The 20,522-nt window shown below is 40.5% G+C and overlaps 1 protein-coding gene and 1 long non-coding RNA gene across 6 annotated transcripts in view; one reads left to right on the top strand and one right to left on the bottom strand.

The window, feature by feature from the left end:
* Positions 1–4,900: 4,900 nt before the first annotated feature.
* LOC125390619 (uncharacterized) lies at positions 4,901–9,926 on the bottom strand. The gene is made up of 3 exons (XR_007228823.3): positions 9,867–9,926; positions 8,733–9,002; positions 4,901–5,349 (listed from the first exon to the last, which is right to left on the bottom strand). It is a non-coding gene; the product is annotated as an uncharacterized LOC125390619 (long non-coding RNA).
* An 86-nt stretch (positions 9,927–10,012) lies between these two features.
* Positions 10,013–20,522, top strand: part of Znf475 (zinc finger protein 475) — a 49,186-nt gene continuing 38,676 nt past the window's right edge. For 2 of the 5 annotated variants that reach the window (XM_048419633.3, XM_087896061.1), the window contains exons 1-2: positions 10,013–10,175; positions 14,755–14,841. The gene's annotated coding sequence lies outside the window, so the exon portion shown is untranslated. Of the gene's footprint in view, positions 10,176–11,712; positions 11,777–14,754; positions 14,842–20,522 lie in introns of those variants that run through there. The other 3 variants (XM_087896062.1, XM_087896063.1, XM_048419634.3) reach the window with 3 other exon arrangements.

Genomic DNA, 20,522 nt, shown 5'->3' with positions numbered 1-20,522 from the left:
TTAGATTCCTTACTTCTCATCAGTATTGAGTTGAACCTGAGGAATTTTGACTCATCCCAGCCCCATGCACTGGAGCGGAAAGAACATTTATTTTTAATGGGTAAAGGGGTGGTGATTCTATGAAGAGTCTTAAACTTGCTATGGGGCAGGGATAGGAAAGACTCACAAGTGGAGTGACTGCAGATCACTGGTGAGGCTTAAGAGAACATTTCAGTATGAGACAGGAATAAAAACTATACGGTAGGAGAGAGATGGATAAAAATGAAAGAAAGTACATGAAGACTGAGATACAGGGGCTCAGACCAATCTTTCTTAAGAAGGCAGTGGGAGACTGTGTTCATTACAGAGGCTTTTATTTAATAATGAAAAGTTTAATAAGTAATACAGCACAGCAAATGTCTCTGAAATTCAAAATAAAGTATTACGTTGTATGAGCATTAAAAAGCCATAATTCCAGAAACAGCCAAAAACCTTTAATATATTAAATGATTGATGATAAATGAACAAAACCATTTAAAAGTCGGTGCTTAAAAACACTAGCAATGTCACTGAAGGCAGAGATGCTGCTCTGGTGAAGATTTCTTCTCAAGAGGAGACATCTGAATCCAGTGAAGAGGAGGCAGCCACAGAGTAAGAGAAATTGAAAGTGCTACAGAGAAGGAGATAAATGTCGAAAATAAAATGCCAGAGAGGTGAAACATTCTTTCTCAGAGAATGAAGGGAAAATGAACACAAGATGGAATCTTTTAATAACTAACCTTCTGCCTTTAATGAAGACACTGAAATGTCTCACTGGCCTACAGGGAGTGAGCTCTCTCAATTGATTGTTCACAGTCAGTTACAGATTGAACCCTTATTCTACACTTTCCCCTTCTTACCACTTTTCTTCGCTTAAAAAAAACAGAAGAAATGCAAATGTCCATATTAAATGTCTGTAATATACAAATGAAAAGTCAAGATATTACATTGTCATCAGCCTTGAGCACCGATGAAATCTTTGTGAAATCTTTGTGAAATAAACTCATGAATAATTATATATTGAACCTCCCTTGTTTATAAGTCATAATGATTCAGACAGGCCAAATGTCTGAAGAGAGGCAACTTATTTCAGAAAGTCAATATTATACCCACGGGAAATTTGAGTACCGACCCAACGTTAACATTTTATATCTCTTGTCATCTTCAACCAGCTATTTGTACCTTAAAAAATGGTAGTAGAAAGTATGCATTTGGTTGAGGGAGCAAATATAAGCACCCATTTTGTATGAGTCTTGTGCTTGGTTGTGATTTAAGGCAGTTGAAAAAGAGCTGGGTAAACTGAGTAGAAAATTATCAGGAAAACCAGGACTGCTCGGACTCAAAGCAAACATTGAAAACCTAGAACAGTTGTTCCTTGAAACAGTAGGATTTATAATGCAATATATACAAAGCACGCCATTATCACTAAGTATAATACTGAAGAAATATCCCTCTGCCATTAGAAAGAAAGGGTCAATTCTTCTATATAAGGTGAGAGAAAGGCTTAAGTGAACATGGAAATAAGTTGGTTGGGGATGTGAAGACAGGTTTGGCGAGTTAACTGAAACTAAGGCTATATGAAAAAACCATATGGAAATCTACTGTTGTGTAAGAGAATCAAAAGAAATTAAAAATAAAGTTTGGATATAAAGTCAGATGCATATGGATCACAGGGGTAGATTTTGGAGACAATGGGAAAAGGGTAAATATGATCAAAAACATGCAGGAAATTCTCAAAATTAATAACGACCTATATTAAAAAGTAGAATGTGAAAACTGGATTGTGAAGGGAAGTATCCTGCCTGGGTGAAAAATCTATTTTTAAATGAAATTTCTGGTCCTTGGTATGGATTACTGAAGAAGGACGCTAACAAGAAATCCCACACTAGTTCAGAATTGAGTATAATAAAGGGTTATTTATTTAGGGGTAAACTCACAGATCACAATCCTTTGCATGAATGGGGTACAGGAACCGAATCACACCACCAGAAAAGAGGCTGGACCCATGTTTCACATGGGCACTTATAGTATAAGAGGCCACGCCAAAGTGGGTAGGTAACTTAAAGGCTACTGGTTGTAAGATTTCCTACATAACTTCCACCTTTTGTTTAAATAAGAGAGTTTTAAGACTGATACATAATTATATACAATAAGAATAAATATCAGGTATAAAAATAAGAATTAAAATATCAAGCAAGAAACATGTGATAAATATCTCAATAATTATCCTATCCTAAGGAGTTTTAAGTCTTGTATTATAAATAACTTGGCCAAGTCATGAGAGAAAAGTAACTGCAACTATCTAGTCTTCAATACCATCAAAGACCCGAGAAGGGAAATAATATGACTTGAGTAAGTAAGAAGAGCAATCAAGCAGCTTCCAAAATTTGTACAGACTTAGTTCATCTTTGTAAAAAGTCACTAAAGAGTTCTCTCTGGCCCTGTTTAGCCCTGGTATATAATTCAATTAGTTTCCTAGTTCTTAAATCCTGTCTCAAGCATTTAAGGGTGCTTTGTGTCATAGGGACAAGATTTGTTCATTGGAAACGGCTTGAGCCTGTGGGTCAGCATAAGTGCCCTCACTAAGAATTTGATCTTGGGAAGTCTCAAGTCCTTTTGATTTTCCCTGTTGTTCTAAAATTTCAGCCTCTTCTCTGAAATAGCATTTAAACATCAGTTGAGGCCCATCAACCAGGACTGCTGAAACTAACTGAAGCCAGTTGTGTAGTGTGGCTTTGATGCTAGAAGCCCATGTTGTTACCATCTCCCTAACAAATGTGGAATGCAAGCCACAAATTACTACAGTTTATTAATTTCTTTTAGAGCATTCATTCCTACAGGTATCCACCTACCTTCTTTGGATCCTTTTGAGCCTGTAGAACTTGATGCTTTGTCAGAGTAGATTAACTGGTAGGAGGGTAAAACCTTGGGTAAGCCGTCTCTGACAGCTACTGTTGATGTTAAGTCCTGTCCTTGTACCTTCTTTCCCTGCTCATCAGTTCTAATAATTTCCTCAATCAGTTCAAATCTTTTTACTACTGTCTTTTGTAAAGTATGAATCTCCTCACCTGGTATATATTTCTAGTGATTTATTGAGGCACCTAGCTTCTGCCTCAATAAACCGAATCATGCCCCTGGAATAGAGGCCAGACTCACACTTTACATTGGCATATATAGCCTGAGTTTCAGTAGTTTACCCTGAAGCAATACCTGACTGCAGGAAGAACCACAAACTGAGATTATCCAAGCACCACTCAAAAACAGATCATCCAAAGGAAATGCCTAACATTTCAACCAATGTTAGGTTGAAATGTAGGTCCAAATGTAGATAGGACCACCTGCCAGAACACACTCACTGGGACATCCCTAGACAAATGTCAGCCAATTAGGGATCCTAAACCTCAGAAATCCTTTATCCCCACCTTTACTACTATAAAGACCCAATTCTAACTGAGCTCAGGGCTCTCCGTTTATTCTAATATATTGGACATGTGGGGAGACCAAGTTTGCAAACTTGCTTAAAATAAAGGCTCTTTGCTTTTACATAAAAAAAAGAGGTCACGCCCAAGTGGGCAGGTAACTTAAAGGCCAGTTGTAGGAATTCCTACCGCGGGTAACCTCCTTTTGAGTTGTGGGTCAGGAATCTCTAGCTCCCAAAACAGTGACGCTATTGCCATTACTCTTAATTATCCACTAGAACTAGATAGGAACCTGTTGCTGAAGACATCACACACTTCCATTACACGTCATAGAAACATCAAGCTAGAATTGAGCTGTAAGCTTCCTTCCTGCTGGCTAGATTTCACAGTGTCTAAAGCTACTATTCGGGCTTGTGAAGGAGAAATGTCATCCATCTCTGAGCTACAACACCAACCAACAGGCAAGATGCACCCTGGTGCAATAATGTCATGACTATTATGGAAGTAACCACATACATTCTTACTGGATCTGATGTCCCTTCCATAGGAGGGAATTCATGGTGTCCATGGGAAGCTTGATCAAAAGCCCCTAGCAACAGAATTTATAGACCCTAGAGGGGAAGTTACCACTGTTGTTTTGCTAAATGCGCATAGTGTCAAAATGATTTCTAAATGTTTGTCACATAGACTACTGCTGCTCTCAACACAAGTCTGAGGAGTTTGTGCCTAAAGTGTCTGGCAAATTTAGTTGTGTAGGCTTCTTAGCACCCTTAGGCACCGTGAAAGCTAGGCAGAAGGAAGGATGCTTACAACTCAGGGTCAGCTTGATTTTTCATTTTACAAAGGATAACTGGTCAAAATGCTGAGATTAAGTGACTGTTGAGTGAGTGCTCAGCCTTAAAAGGAACAGCTATATTACCCTTCTCAGTGATCAGGGAATGCCACAGAAGAGGGGGGAGACAAAGCGTAAGAGCTGGGGGACGGGTGGAGTGCCATGAAATGCTTGCTTGCAGATATGACTGTCACACCCGAGAACTCACAGCGGTTACCTGCCCGAGACTGAGCCCATTGACATTCAGTCACAGATGGGAGGGGCTCATGAGATCGCACCCTTCCTTGGGGAAGTATAGGCGCTTAAAGGTTGCTGGGAGAGGAGAAATCATTCCTGAGGGGTATAGCCAGGGGTTAGTGGTCAATTTCCCTTGCTTAAGTGAGTAACCCACCATGTTCATGTGAGCAAGTATAACTAAATGCAGTTGGTCACACACTCAGAAGCACACAGAAGTGACAAGTTCAGTGATGGGTAGGGGCTAAAGAAGGTAATGGGGTAATATAAGCAAAGTTATATGTGGATATATGATAAATAACACCTACATAAAAGAGAGTGTGTAATAACTAATTAAATAAAAAGCAAAATCTTTTTTCAACATGATATTTTTATTCACATTTGCTTCTCAGTCCTTCTTTGCACACCCCCGTGACCTCCCTTGCAATAACAACAAGGAAAAAAAGTTCAATTTGTGATATCTATATACTCACTGCACCATGGCCGAACTCCCAGTGGTCTGCCCCCCTCCCCCCATAGAACTAAGTTCTTCCCCTTTTACACCTCTGCTGGAAGTCGTCTATTATGGCGAGCGACATTTCAGCCTCATATCACAGTTTTTAAGAGTCCCCTTCTATGGCTTCCTGTCTAGGCTATTATTCTGGGGGAGGGTTGGGTGGAGGTAGGGGTTATCACAGAAATCTTCCACGTCCCTCTTTCTTAACTGTGCATCTGCAGCCATCAATAACACTGCCAAAGTAGCTTATTTGCTCTTTAGGGTCCGAGGGCATCCACATGGTTTCTAGCCACACCACAGACCTCAGAACAGAGCTCCTGGTTGAAGGTGGACCTCTGGCAGCACATACTCTAAAAAACAACAACAAAACAAAACAGAAAAAACACAAAACAGACTCTTAAACAATAATCATATACTCTTATTAAAGTGATGAATCTTTAAAAAGAAAAAAACACAAACCAATCTTTCTGTCTGCCTTAGCAAAGTTTTTATTATGTTAAACATAAAGCAAGATAGTTTGATATTTGATATTCTTCACTAGTTTTTGCTGTTGTTATTAGGACTTGACTTGGGTCTCAGTTACCTAAACAAGTAACTTAAAGTTACCTGTTTATATGTCTCATTGATTTAAAAAGCCAAACCAATAATTTCCTTTGGCCAAAGACAGCAGGATATATAGACTAGGTATAGACATCATTCAGATGTCCTTTTTGATTTAAGTTCATCTCTAAAGGAATCTGCACAAAAGTATAGAAAGTATAGTACATTTACTCCTTTTCAAATAAGTCTACTTTTCTCTTGAACACAGATAAAGGAAAATATTCTGTACCACTCTGGGCAATTTTGAAAGGGCTAGCAGTTTTTGTGATCTCTTGATCACTTTTCCGTCCATCACCTTAAGCACCAGGTCATCACCATCTGGTCTTTGCCTGTGTGGCATCTGCCATGCATTCCCTGCAGGAGCAACAAAAACTGTCTCTGTGGGAGGCAATGCTATTCCAGCGGTTTGTGGTCCAGGAAAGGGTCATAGGACATAAGCGGGAAAGAGGTAAACCTGTAACACTAAAATATGATTAGGAGGATTCTCAACAAACGTGGGACTGATATCAAAAGTGCAGTGCGAAGCTCTGCTCTAGAGTAAGGACTCGCAGGCTGCGGTATAGGACGAGATAAATGCTTTTTTTCCTTTTAGAAGTTTGTATTTAAAGTTGATTTTTTTCCCCTTTCTAACCTATCATAGGATGTCTATTTGCAAGGCTTTAAGTTTAGATATTTCAAATTCGGTGTAGTTTGTCAAACTCTATGCAAAGGTTATTTGTGTGTGTGTGTGTGTGTGTGTGTGTGTGTGTGTGTGTGTGTGTGTGTTGGTTCTCTTAAAAACATTTTTTTCTTTATAACTCAGACTTGCAGTCTGACAGCAAGGCCTTCCAAAAGGCAGAGTGGACGATGATAAATCATTCGGTGGGAGAAAAGCATATCACTGGAGATTCCCTTTGAATTAACCTTGCAGTCAGTGACAAGTCCCTCAAAGCCCCTGGAGCTCCAGTGTCTTTATCCATCAACAAAGTATACTGCAGTCAAACCTTGTGAGTTGTTATAGAATTTCAGATAATGGGTGCGGGGTGCCTGGCACTCACTGTTTATGACTTGGAGGTCAGCCTAGGCTACAAACTGAATTCAAGGCCATTCTGGGTTGCATAGCAAGACCATATCTCAGAAGAGGAGAAAGAGGGAGGAAAAGGAAGAGGAGGGTAAGGGTGAGAGAGGAGGAAGGGGAGAGGGAGAGGGAGAAGGAGAGAGAGGAAGGAGAGAGAGGGAGATGGGGGATAGGAAGAACATAACTTTGTGGCCTAGAGCAAGGCATCCAGCAGAACTATTTCGCCAGACCTCACAAACATTCTCTTTACATCTTACTACAACCACGGAGGGGAGAGGGGGCAGGGTGAATCCTTGCAGGCAGAATATAGCTCCTGCCAATTTAAAAAAAAACACATAAGAGAATTATCAATAACTTTTGGGGGTAAAATACAAGCTTTCATCATTAAGGATAGATGACGATCATCAAAAATACCAATGAGGAGAAGGAAGCATTTCTCCCACACTATAAAAATCATCTTGATTTATTCTTTTAATGAAAAAGGCTTGGGAAGGCACACCAGCTGTGGTTTATGAGAGGGAAATGGGCCAGAATTTCTTGCAGCAGGGTATTTGCCACGGGTCAGATCTGGGGTATGTGTGGACGCGGTATCACCCCACATTGCCATAAGCGTGCTCAGGCATCGCACAGTCTGTGGTGACTAGCTGGGTGTTTGTATGAGGCTGCGTGGAGCAACAGCAAGGCAGCCCAGCTTTCTCCGCTGGTGCTGAACAGCCCTTGGGTGGAATGTTTGGGGCTGGGGCAGAAGCAGCAGGTCTATGTTGAAGCAGTCGCTCTCTGGTTTTCCACTCAACACGTGTGAGCACTTTAGCCATCACTGTAAATCACAGGCTTTCCCCCCAGTGATATAAATGGGACGTGTAAATATTTCAGGTTCACCAGCCTCCAAGTATTCTTCAGATGTCTCGGGTTCACCCAAACAGAACACATCCTGCGAGCACATTCTCCCTTGCTTTTCTTTCCCCGTAAGAACTGTCTCTGAGTTATGTGAAATAGAATCCATATGTTTCTGCCTCGCTTACACTTAAATAATCAAAAAGTTGTGTCGTGTAAGAGCTGCTTGCTGTCCAATCTGTCTCGAAGCTCGCTACCCCTCCCCTCCTCCCAGACACTCAGGCAGTTCGGCCCCTTTAAAAAAAGTCCAAGTGAAAGAGAGAGAGGAGCAGGGAGGGGGACAACCTAGGAAGGCCTGCTTTGCCAAGATGAAATAATCTTAAGTACCACAAAGTTCAATTTGGGCAGAAATGGCAAGCCCAAGAATTTCAAATGAGTCCAGAATGCTGGTGAAAACAAAGGCGCCTCTAACCATGTTCAAAAACAGCTTCAAGAACAAATACACACTCACACGCACACATACGCACACACACACACATGCACAGCTGGCAACTTGGTAACCACACCCTGAAGAAAGAGAGGGAAAGGGTGGACCCTGAGCATCCAGCTAACAGCTAGCTACTCCAGCCTGTCATTCCCAGTTCCCTGAGAGCAGCCTGTCCAGTCCAGATGCAGAAGTGGAAATGCAAGCTCTTGTGGTGTGTCCTGGTGCCCTAACCTCATATTTCCTGCCATTCTGTCACCTGGGCCCAACAGACGACCGTCGTGGAACTCAGTATTTGTAAAGGCACTGAGAGACAGCCTTTAGCTCCCAACAGGGCCAACATCGGCACGCTGTGTAATGTGAGAAACCTAACTAGAGACCTGTGAACTAATTAAAAGGCAGATGTAAGGCTATGTCTCCTTGCCTCCACCGTGAGTCATTGACATCTTAGCCGCTCCTATGTCACATTAGGCCTGAGCATCTAGGTGACTACAAGAAATGTATCCAAATTAGAAACGCTCCAGTGCTGCTAACATCCTTAAATGTCCGTGAACGATGTCACTATTCATTTTCACAGCATTATCACAAATTATTACGAAGGACTTCGTGGTCCAATGGGATCTTTATGTGTGGCGTTTGCAGTGACCCCCAGAGAATGAACAGTCCCACAGATTACTAACTCCTCTGGTTAGTCTTGTCAATCTGACACACCCGGGAAGAGGGAACCTCACCCGAAGCATGGCCCCCACCAGACTGACCTGAGCCCATGCCTGTGAGGTTTTTCCTAACTGGTGACTGAAGTAGAGGGCCCAGTCCACTGTGGGCAGTGCCATCTTTGGGCTGGTGGGCTCGGATTATATGAGGCTGTTCTAGACGACAAACAGCTTTCCTCCACCATCTCTACTTCGGTTCCCGCTGCCAGGTTCCTTCCTTGAGTTTATGCCCAGGTTTCCCTTGATAATGGGCTGTAGCTCCTTTCTCCCCAAATGAGCTTGGGTCAGAATTTTATTCTAGTAACTAAAAGCAAACTAAGACACATACACACTCCAGTTATCTTCAAGGCAAAATAACAGTATGTTTATTACTGTTTATTACTAGGAAACATTAATAATATATCCCTATGTCTTACCAAAATGGGTAATAAGGATAAACGCCTTGGTGTGTCTTAAACATGCACATGCATACACCTGCTTGCACATACACATACAGTATGCATGTGCAGAATTTATTGAGTTTCTACTCTGATGTTTGTAGATTGTCCCCCTAGCCATAGAGGTGTACCTTCCCATAATTATAAGCTCTTTCGACTCTCAAATTTTATGCATGAAGAACATTCCAGTAGAAGGGTACTGCCGTTACCTTAATATCTCTAAGTTCTTTTATACATGAAAACACATTTTAGATCATTACTTCATATGTATTTCTAAATGTTGAAACTGAGCTGTGGAGGCACATCCCTTTGACCCCAGCACTCAGGAGGCAAAGGCAAGTGGATCTCTGAGTTTGAGGTCAGCCTGGTCCTCGGAGCCAGTTCCAGGACAGCTAGGGCTTCACAAAGAAACCCTGCCTAAAAAAATTAAAATAAAATAAAAATAAAAATGTTGAGCTTAAGTTTTTAATGTGATTTAGAATATACTTTAGGACATATTAGAAAAATAAATTAGGTATAACCTTCTAGGACATCAAGGCAGAGAACTCCTTTTAAAAAACAGACAGAACATTGTGTTTGGTGGGTGGGGACTATTTTATATATAAGAAAAACTCTTTCTAATGTCTAGATAAAAGGATCAGTAGTATAACAAGTAAACCTTTACTTTGACAAAGAATAAGTTATACTTCCACATGAAAACCTGTGGCAAGCTCATCTCCCTCGGCTTCCTGGTGCTCAGTACCTTGGTCTAGTTCCCAGAGAAAGCGAAGGTCCAGTCTACTCCTGCTTCCTTCACCCCTTGTTTTGGAGTCTACTGAGCAGTTGCTAGAGAGCCTGTCCTGTCCCTTCTGTTGACAGGTTGCCAGGATATATCCAGGCAACGGAAGTTGGGTGCCTTTTATGCAGCAGCCGTGCCTTCTAACTCTCAGTCCCATAAGGGAAATGTGAGTCTTGGAGTTCCCAGCTCTAACACCATCCTCCCTGGATCCTCAGAGGCGGTTGGAATGCCACAGTAAAGGCCCAACATCGAGAGGGGGACAGGCGCTAGAAGGTAAGCCTTTTAGAATACAACGTTCTTGTCTCAGAGTGTCTCAGTCTCAAGCCTTACTCTCATTCAGTCATCAGTTATTACCTTGATTTCCTCCACAGTATCTTTTTCAGTGTACAGTAAATATTCCTTTGTGAGAGAAGAGAAATTAAAATAGAAATTAGTCCTGATAATAATGATACTTCTCAAAATAATATTTTACTATTATTATTATCTACTTATTATTATTAAATGCTGCAATAATTTAAAGATAACCATATTTCATTTAGAGACACAGTCTAATAATTTTATTCAAAGTAAAGTAAGCTTGTAGCACTAATGCCGTATTAAATTTATCGACCAGCTTATCCGCAATAAAAAAACAGTGATAATGGGTTCAATTACTCAGATGAATTAGATTTTTTTTAAAAAAATCAACTTGAGTAAAATATAATCAAAGCTGAAGTCTAAAAGATAAATTCCTAAATTCAACTAATTTAATAGAATACAGTCACACAGAAATCCTCCCAACCAAGGCAGGGGCATTTTCATTGTGACAGAAACTGTCCTTATGTCTTTCCAGCCTGCCTTCCCTCCATGGTGCTGGCTTCTGTCACCAGAGAGTGATGAACCCCCATGAACTCTGTGTGTCTGTAGTAATGCAATGAGTGCTCCAGCTTCTGCCTCCTCTAGAGGTGGAGAATGTTTCTGGAATGTTCTGTGCTGCTGGTCAGTTCTTTGATGGGCGAGCATAACGCCATGCTTGTCGCACGTTTGTTTAGCTAATCTACCAGCTGGTGTTTGGTTTCTTTCCAGTTTGGACCTGCTGTAACCAAGCAGCTGTAAACACTCCTGTACAAGTCTCCTCTCTGCTGCAATTTCACTCTTTAAGTCTTCCGGCGTCACTGAGATTCATCTGATAAAATATCCATGCCTTTAGGGACTATCAGGAGGTGTTTTCATGAAGTACGCAACAGGAAGTGATTGCCAGGTCCGACCAAATGAAAGCGCCCTTCACCAGTGTTCATCACATCCGACAGGGGCCTTGTTTGCGTTGTTCTTTTTTGGTAGAAGGAATGCTTGTGATTCTCTGTCTTTGTGCATTTCGGAGATATACTGAAGCGTCGTCTTCCATCAGTATGGTTGAGACTAGGTCTCCAATAATTAAACTCAGCAATCTGGATCAAAGCTTTAACTGTTATCTTAACTTTACTCCCAGGCTCCAGTTGCTGGTAACTACCACTCTACTCAAATGACTAACAGGCTTAAGGGGAAAAAATGCTAAACATCCCTAATCATCAAGGAAATATAAGTCAAAGTCACCTCCCATGTATTAGAATGTCGTGTCAGAATGATTTTTTAAAAAGAAGTGCTGGCAAAGATGTGGTGGAAAGGGGACACTTAGGGACACGCTGTTTGTGAGATTGTAAACTCAAAGCCCTGTTATGGGAAAGTGTACAGATATGCCAATGAAAATAAAAATAAAACCTCCCTGTGATCCAGCAATCTCATTTCTGATATATGGTCACAGGAAATGAAATCAGTGTGCTGTACCGCAGCCTCATTCTAGAGTCAAGAAAGGACACCTAAAAGTCCATCAGCGATGAACGGACAAAGAAACCACAGTACGTACGTAGAATGTGGTATATGGTCTCTATAACAGAACATTGTTTACTTTTAAAGACAAAGAAATTCCTGCTTGAGGGAGTAGAGAGAACATGAAGGACACTAGGCTAAGTGAAAGAACCCAGGCACAGAAAGACAAATGCTGCCTGATCCCCCTCCCATGTGCACTCTAAACATGTGCACAGACTTTCTGGCAGTTATGTTTTTATTTATCTTGACTTAGATCTAGGAATGAAATTAGTAGGTTCAAGGTGAATGGTTACTTTTAATCGAGTATGGGATGGTCTCTTTGCATAGAAACAATTTGAATTTGCCATTGACTTCTTTGTCTGTCTCTTTTTAATTGCCTATCCACACCTTTGCCCATTTAAATATTTTTCTTATCTTTAATGATCCACAAGCCACCAGATACACACTTCTTGGGTAGCCTTACTGATAAGTTGGACAGATGCCAGCAAAGGGGTTGGCATGAGTATTCACCATATAGGTCACTTCAATATGTATTCACCTTCACACCAAGCTCTGTCATTACAGATCAGCACTGCCCACCCTAGCGTGTCACATGTATGGAATAATTTAGCACATACTCTTTTGTATCCAACATTTTCAGCACCCTGTGTTTTGAGAGGACTCACGTGTCTTGAGAGTGTGTCTGTATTGAGTCAACCCTCTATGTAAGAATACGCTGTAACTTTTCATATTTGCTCCTGCTGGCATGTAATTATGCTTCCAATTTTCATTATTATGAGTAAAGCTACCACAGATATCTATCTGCATGTGGCTTTTTGTGGATATGGAATTTCATTTTTATACCATATGTAACCTGTGCGAAATTACCACAAGTGCTAACAAGTCTTTGGAGAGACTGTAACATTTCACGTTCCCACTATGAAGATTCCCCACATTCTTATTAACACTCAATTGACACCATTTTAGCTTTAGGCATTACAGTACGTATGTCTAGTAACTCTGTGGTTCCTGTTTGCATTATTCTTTTATAAAAATTACTGGGCGGTGGTGGCGCACACCTTTAATCCCAGTCCTTGGGAGGCAGGCAATCTCTGAATTTGAGGTCAGCTTGGTCTGCAGAGTGGGTTCCAGGGAAGTCAGGGATTTGTAGAGAAACTCTATGGAGCACTCCTTTAATCCCAGCATTCAGGAGGCAGAAGCAGTGGGATTTATGTGAGTTCGATGCAAACCTGGTCTACAGAGTGAGTTCCAGAGCAAACAGAGCTGTTACAGAGAGAAACTCTTCCTCAAAAAAAAATTGTACAAGAAAAATTTCTTATTTATTTTTATGTGTAAAGGTGTTTTTCCTGCATGGATGCCTGTATACTATGTGTCCAAAGAAGCCAAAAGAGGATGTTGGGATCATGAGACTGGAGTTACATATAGTTGTAAGCCGTTGAACACGGCTTTGAACACGGATCCTTTGCAAGAATAGTCATTTCTCCAACCCCATCTGTTGGCAGCTTGCCAAGGCCAAACAGCCAGGAACATTCGGTAGTGTTTCCTGTGTCCTACTGACTAGATGCTTCTTGTTGTCCGAAATCTACTCAAAGATTTGTTCTCTTTAAAACTTACATTGTAGTGCGCTCGCATACAGATATACACAACAGATTCTTCCTAGATATAAATCTCAAATATACTTCTTTTCACTCTGCTACTTGTCTTTCAGTTACCTTAATTCCGAAGAGCAATAGTTTCTAATGTAGAAGTATCATTTATTATACTTTCACATTTCCATCCTTTCAGTTCTGTTTTTGCGGATGATATTTTGCAAATATCAACAACTCAAAAATATTTCCCTGTGCTTCCTTCCAGGAACTTTCTAGTTTTGGCTCTAGTAGCTCTGTGAGTTATTTTTGAGCGGTAAAAGTAGAGAGGTGGTATCTGTTTTTACCCGTGAGCACACCCTATCTCCCACTGTCATGTGTTAGAAAGGGCTCCTTTCCTCCACTGAGTCATCCTGGCAGCTTTGACAACAAATGAACAAACCACAGTTGATTATATATTTCTGGACTCTATCACATGCATCTATTGCCTATCCTCATTTGTATTGCTAATTTCAATAAAGCAACTCGTATTGGTTTGTAGGGATGGAAGCAAGAATTTGAAACCAGAGCTTGACCTTTGGTGACCGCTTGCCAATCGTCATACATAAAACCTGAATGAGATTGGGCCATCTTCCTTGAGTGTTATATACATATCTTCCTAGGCAGTAACCTAATACTCAATGACTGCCCAAGCAAAAGCAAAAATATGTAATAAATTTATTCCCAAAACTTAATAACAAAAGTTAACTAATTTTAAATTATTTAATTTTAATTTATTAATTTTTACTAACTTATCATCTATTGGTATCACATGACATATTCTAGACAAGGAAAAGAGAGGAGAGTAGTTCTTGGCTCATAACTTGAACACAGACATTATTCATACCAGTACCATCTTGCCTATTTAACAATGTATTTTTCACAATATAACAATGTATTTTTCACAATGACAGAGAAAATTTAAACCTACTAAAGTAGCATCAGATTAAAAGTTTTAACATCCTGTGAACAAGAGAAAATTATCAGTACACATGTTTGCAAAGCTAAAATATTATTTATTCATTTCCAACTTTGAAGTGTCTGTCATAAATATCCACTTTGAGCCAGAAAATGAAAACTCTAATTTGTGTTCTCTTTAAAATTTAGATTGTTTTAAATTAGTTGTGCTTCCCTGTTATTTCAGAGCTTGAATCCCATATAATTGTCTCTAATATAAATTTGAAAGCAATGAAGAATATATATAATTCCAGAACACCTCTCCTGAAGGAAGGATGATGATTCCTTCGAGGTATTAAAGACATGGGGAGGTGTTCTCCAAATGGCAATAACAATGTACCGTAGCACAGCAACGCAGGCAGAGTGTAACAAGGTGATTTGCTAATGGGTTAAACATGGTGACAAACTGTAAATTTTCTGTGCAGGGTTCAAGGAAGCCAAGCATTTATTTGAGAAAAGGCCAAGAGGATCCCGGAGAGAGCTGTGCACAAGCAAAACTTGATAGCGATCTGGTATATTTTGAGTATTATTTTAAAATTCACAGTTATTAACGACTGCATCCTTCACTTAAACTTTCTTTTCCCAAGCATGTGCCTGCATGAACGTTCATGCACTATGTGCATGTATTGCAGAGGCCAGAAGAGGGCGTCAGGTCCTTTGAAACTAGAATTACAGATGGGTGTAGTCGCCATGTGACTGAGGACTGAGAACTGAATCTCGATCCTCCATAAGAGCAACAAGTGCTCTTGACCACTGAGCCATCTCTTCACCCCAAAAACTTCATTTTTAAACAAAATCCCATGTGTATGTTCCCATGCAGGGAGCACACATATTTCTCCATTATGTAAGAGTTGTAAACAATTTAGCTTTATAGGCCATATAGTCTGCCATCACAAGGCGAAAAACATCAAAGACAGATATGTAAAAGAATAAACATGACTATTCTGCAATAAATATTTATCACACGAGGCCAGGTTAGGCAGCTGGCCAAATCTGGCGTATGGTCTATAGTTTGTGCACCCATGACCTAATGTTTGAGTGACTCTGGTGAATTATCTTCCTCAAACCATACATTAAGTTTGAAAGTCTGTCCTTCCTCTGGGGATCAAGTATTCTGAGCTCTCTTCAGAAGAGAAATGACTTTCAGAGAGAATTAAGTTTGAAATTCCTAGGTACCCATAATGCTTAGGTATGAAAGGGACTATGGATAAAGAGTTTCCAAGCAGAAAAGAGAACATCCCTTTTGAGTTTCTGCCTGAGTATGCAGTGCCCCGGCACACTGACTAACTGGCATAAGGCCACTCTTGGGGCCTCTCACTGCTATCCTCTAATCTATTCTGGTCAGTCATTAGTTTCTGAACAACTCTACCCTGAGGTATAGTTCTTGGTCTGGTACATAGCCTTTGGCTGGGGTCTTATTTGCCTTGAACTAATTATAGATAGATGTCTCAGCCTAAATAGAATAGTAATCCCTTTACGAAGAGGAATTAACAAGATTTAAATGCTCAAGTATCCCCGAGACTTAAAATAAAATGCCACAAAAATCTTCATTTCTATTTTCTATTTAAATAAATGCCTTGAGTTCTGTTGAAAACGTAACGTAAAATAAAGTTAGCCTCCTTCCACATAGGGTGTGTTTTGTCAGGCCTGGCAATAGGCCACGGGCTGTCAGTCCGACTGTAGAGAGCAAATAAGTCCCCAGTGCCTTGGAATTCATGTCCAAGTGAAGGAAATGGATACCACACGTGCAAACCCAAAACCCAAACAAAACCACATGTTGTACATGCAGTTCAGAAAACAAGCTGTGATTATCACTGAACAGAACTGGGGGCGGCAGCTGCAGAATCTGTACGTGTGTGTGTGTGTGTGTGTGTGTGTGTGTGTGTGTGTGTGTGTGACTGGCGTGCTGGTGTGCGTACATGTGGCTGTATGTCTGAAAGAAAGTGACAGCAGCTCACAGAGGAAAAGCAGTCGGGGAAAGCCTCGCGGGTTTATAAGATTTGCAGAGAGAAGTGAAGAGAGAAATCAGAAAGCCAGGCAAGGAACTAGAGGAAGGTTTTAGGCAGGGGAATGGTCGCACGCAAAGCTATGCTCCAGGCACCACCAGAGTCTGTCGAGGGTGAGAAAGATGCTGGCTTGTTTGAGGAACTGGTGGTGAAGCGAGTAGAGAGGAAGGGAACAGGGAACGAAGGTAGAGATCTGGGAGGGGAGGTTACAGGGATCTCCATGGTCCAGAGTCTGAGTTCTATTTTGAGAAGGGTGGGTAATTGTAAGCATCTAATCTGGGTCGGGACACTAGGTTCTGGCTGTCATTTGGAGAGGTAAACGTAGTTGCTAGGAAAATAAATGCTTTAGAGGAGTCAAGGTGAATGTGGTCCTTCAACACCATGGCTGACACAGGATACGAATGGTTGGATAACTTTCCTGGTCGTGGACTTCTGAGCACATTCAAAGGAATATCTAGACATGTGTTAGATGTAGAAGTATTTCCTGTGAGTTAAAGCAGTATCATAAGTTTTCCTATATCAGGTTGGGGACAGAAGTGACATCATCTGAGAAAGGAGACACACCCAAATTCATAAGCAAAAAAAAAAAAATGGATCACACAAAAAGTCACTCTCTTTTCTGTGATTTTAGTAGAAAATCCCATAGGAGAGGAAAACTGTGGGGTTTTATTTTGTTTTGTTTTGTTTAGGTTTTGTGTGTGTGTGTGTGCGTGTGTGTATTGTTGTTGTTGTTGCCTTTTGCCTTTCTTCCTGTGTTCTTCTCATTGGCCCTGTGTCTCTCACGCAAACTATGGTCAGTCTGGGACTCTAACTGGAGAGTTAGGGCAAGGGGAGCTTCTTATCCAAAGTTAAAAAGCATGTCAAAAGACCACTTCAGTGAAGTTACTGTGATATGAGCCAAGAAGAAAGGAAGAAAGAGAGAGAGAGAGAGAGAGAGAGAGAGAGAGAGAGAGAGAGAGAGAAAGACAGCGATCTAGAGATTAAAAAAAAAATAAACAATTGGGAAAAACCTCAGATTTCATGTTTCAGCCAACAGCTGTTTTTGTTAGTACCGTGTGACCCGGTTACAACCCAGAATACCATTTGTTAGGTATGAAAGCATCCTGGATCAAATAATTGTTAAACAAAGGTCAGAATTATTATGACTTCATTGCTTTACCTAGAAGGCATATGGAGAGGGAGGTATACATGTGTGTGTATAGTATGTGCTAGCAGCTTAGGAATTCTGTATTCCAAGAGGGGCAATTAACAGCAGAGCACTCAATGAAGTGATAATAAATATAAACAATGAGCCTTTAGCTCACTGCTAGTCGTATGCATTCATTAAGGTATATAATAAATACACATATAGTCAGAGTACTCATAAATATGTAATAAAAGTTAATATACTATTTAACTCAGTTCATGGCATTTCCCCTCAAAAATACTAGGTGACTGTGTAATGTTACAATCAGAAAACTCTTGGATTGCTTTATCTGTTTATTTCCAAGTTAGCCATCTCATATATGAAACACATGACATTCAACAAACCACAATTAAAACCACATTTTCCTCATCAGTCAGCCATTCCTATGTAAAACACATATCAAGTGGAATCTAATTATCTTAACTATTGGGGCATGAATGGATGATAAGACATGCCCAAATAAAGTCTTTTACAGAGATTTCTGGGAGAAACTTATGGCAAATAGCAAGTGCTGTTTTAAATTAAAGTCACTTGAATGGACACTATCCATTCCTTGCCTAAACAAAATAGGTGGTGTTGTGGTACACTCCCAATATGATTACCTCTAACATAACCAAATTAATTGTATTATTAATTTTGGGGCTGAAACTTCACAGTTAACTAAACAGGATTTGAAGCCGGAAACTGTGCCATTCTTCACACGTTGTTTACAGGATAAGCTTCCACGTGTACTGTCTCAAACACTGACTCCAGAAGGTCTTGAGATGTTTCCCTTGAGATGTGCATAGCGACACTATGCACTCTTTCCATGTAATGTGGAGCTTAAAACTGCTGGAGCTTGGATGATGGCTCTGACAGGTGCCACGCTGGCATGAGGACTCGAGTTCAGATCCCCCAGAAACCACACACAAAACAAAAACACCACGAGGGTGTTGTAACTCACCTACAATCTCAACTCTCAGAAGTCAATGTGATTCCTGAATTTACACCTGAAAGCTACGTAGCCACACACCATCGAACTGAACTCCGATGAAGAGCTAGGTTAGACAAAAGACTGAAGATACTAGGAAAGGCCCATCTTCTGTGCATGAAGAGAGCAGAGAAGATCATCAAATATCAGCGTAGCAAGAACAGACTTTGCAACCCTGAGAAAAAGGCCATGACCTTGGTATTGTTTAGCTTTTGATTACCTCCAGACTTTCTGCTTTGATGAAAAAGATACACTTCTATTTCCCTAAGTGACTGATGTAGTTTTTTTTAACTTATGGTTACAAACAATTCTCACAGATACAAAATCAAAGTAACCATATTGTAACAATTAGCCTGTGAACTCACGAGTGGAAAGGTTGTGTTATTACGAAATAGCTTGCAGAAATGGTGACAAGAACACAAAAGTTATGCCACAGATGCCTGCTTGGGACTCTACTACCTGAGGAAGGATGCTGCATGAAATGAATTCATCCTTAAATGCAGTTCCAGGCCCTTCTCACCTGCCACAAGTGTCCTCAGATGATGGGACACATGTCATCAGGGAACAAGCACAGGAGGAAGTCACTGGGACCTCTACTGCCTGGCTCAGTTCAAAAGCACACAGAATACCTGTGTTAGGGGAATTCTTCGCCCAAGTTTAGAAGACTTGCTTCTCAGGTCTAAAATCCAAAATAATTCTTCAACCATGGCTCATCACTTACAGAAGGCTAAGAAGCAAGCATCACTGTTGCTGGTTAGACTGTCAATCATACATTGTCCACACCGGTTTTCAACTCTATATTTGTTAAAGTCTCTTGATTGAACCATTTAAAAATTCTGAGCAGAACTGGAGACCATCCTGAACCCCATTTGTAAGAAGGGTTGAGAAAGGCCAGTTCACAGCCAGGTGCTGTGAGTTAGCCTATGTCCAGTGCACAGCACTGTGCCAATCAGCTGCACTACGGGGGAACACGGCCACCTAGAGCCAGCTAACAGGGAGATGGAACAAGTGTCCTAAGCAAAGGGAGTGGGGGTGGCAAGCAGGATTACAATTTACCATACGGTTTGGATGAGGTTAGAAAACACGCTCTTGTTTCTCTAGAACTCTCAGTATTTCCAGGACTGTGGCTGAGATGTGTTTTTATTGAATCTAAATAAAATGTGGTTTGAGTTAGCTAGAGAATGAAAACTTGAGAACTTCTTGGGGTATTTTAATAAAAAAGGAGAATAATTTCAGAAATGTTGCTAATTACATTTTCCGGTCTGCTGAATTATGTATAAAGATGTGATCAAGTATGAAGATGGCATTTAAAAGAGTTGTAATAATAATTGTGATATGTGTGTGTGTGTGTGTGTGTGTGTGTGTGTGTGTATGGCATCTGACAGCATTTTATCCTTCATTTAATCTTAATAACAACCCTTCCAGGTGACTTTTACATCCCACAAAACAGGAAGAAACAAGTCTAGCGATGATAAGAACTTCACTTAAAATTCCACAGCCAATAGGAATTTTGGATCCATGCTACAAACTTAGCTAAGTCCAAGTTTATGTAAGGGTACTAAAACAAAGCAAATAAAAAGACAATAACAATAAAAACTATGCACACTAGAAAAGAAGTACTGATTCCGGTAAACTTCTTTTTCTGCTTTTACTTAGAAAATTAGACCTTACCTAAAAGAGAGCGAGAGAGAGAGAGAGAGAGAGAGAGAGAGTGAGAGAGAGAGAAAAACAAGCAAACTTTGGACACTAGAGAAGTTTTTATGGTTTGGCAAACCACTTGTCCTGCTTTTACTTAGAAAAATTAGACCTTACCAATATCCTTAAACAATTTGCTTGGCTCTGTCCTTCCTCCCTTCTAATGGTGACAATTCAATTACAGTTAAGAACTGAGAGCCTGCAGAGATGACTCAGCAGGCAGAGAGTTTGCTGTGCAAGCATAAGGACCTGGGTTAAAAAACTCCAGGATCTACTTTCAAATATGAGGACTCTTGCTTATAACCCCAGCATTTGGGGCGAGCAGAGAGACAGATC

The sequence above is a fragment of the Myodes glareolus genome, chromosome 13, assembly GCF_982192425.1.
Source record: "Myodes glareolus chromosome 13, mMyoGla1.1, whole genome shotgun sequence".
NCBI classification, from domain to species: Eukaryota; Metazoa; Chordata; class Mammalia; order Rodentia; family Cricetidae; genus Myodes; species Myodes glareolus.
Note: the sequence above shows the minus strand (reverse complement) of the source record. Positions and strands in the feature narration are given on the sequence as shown.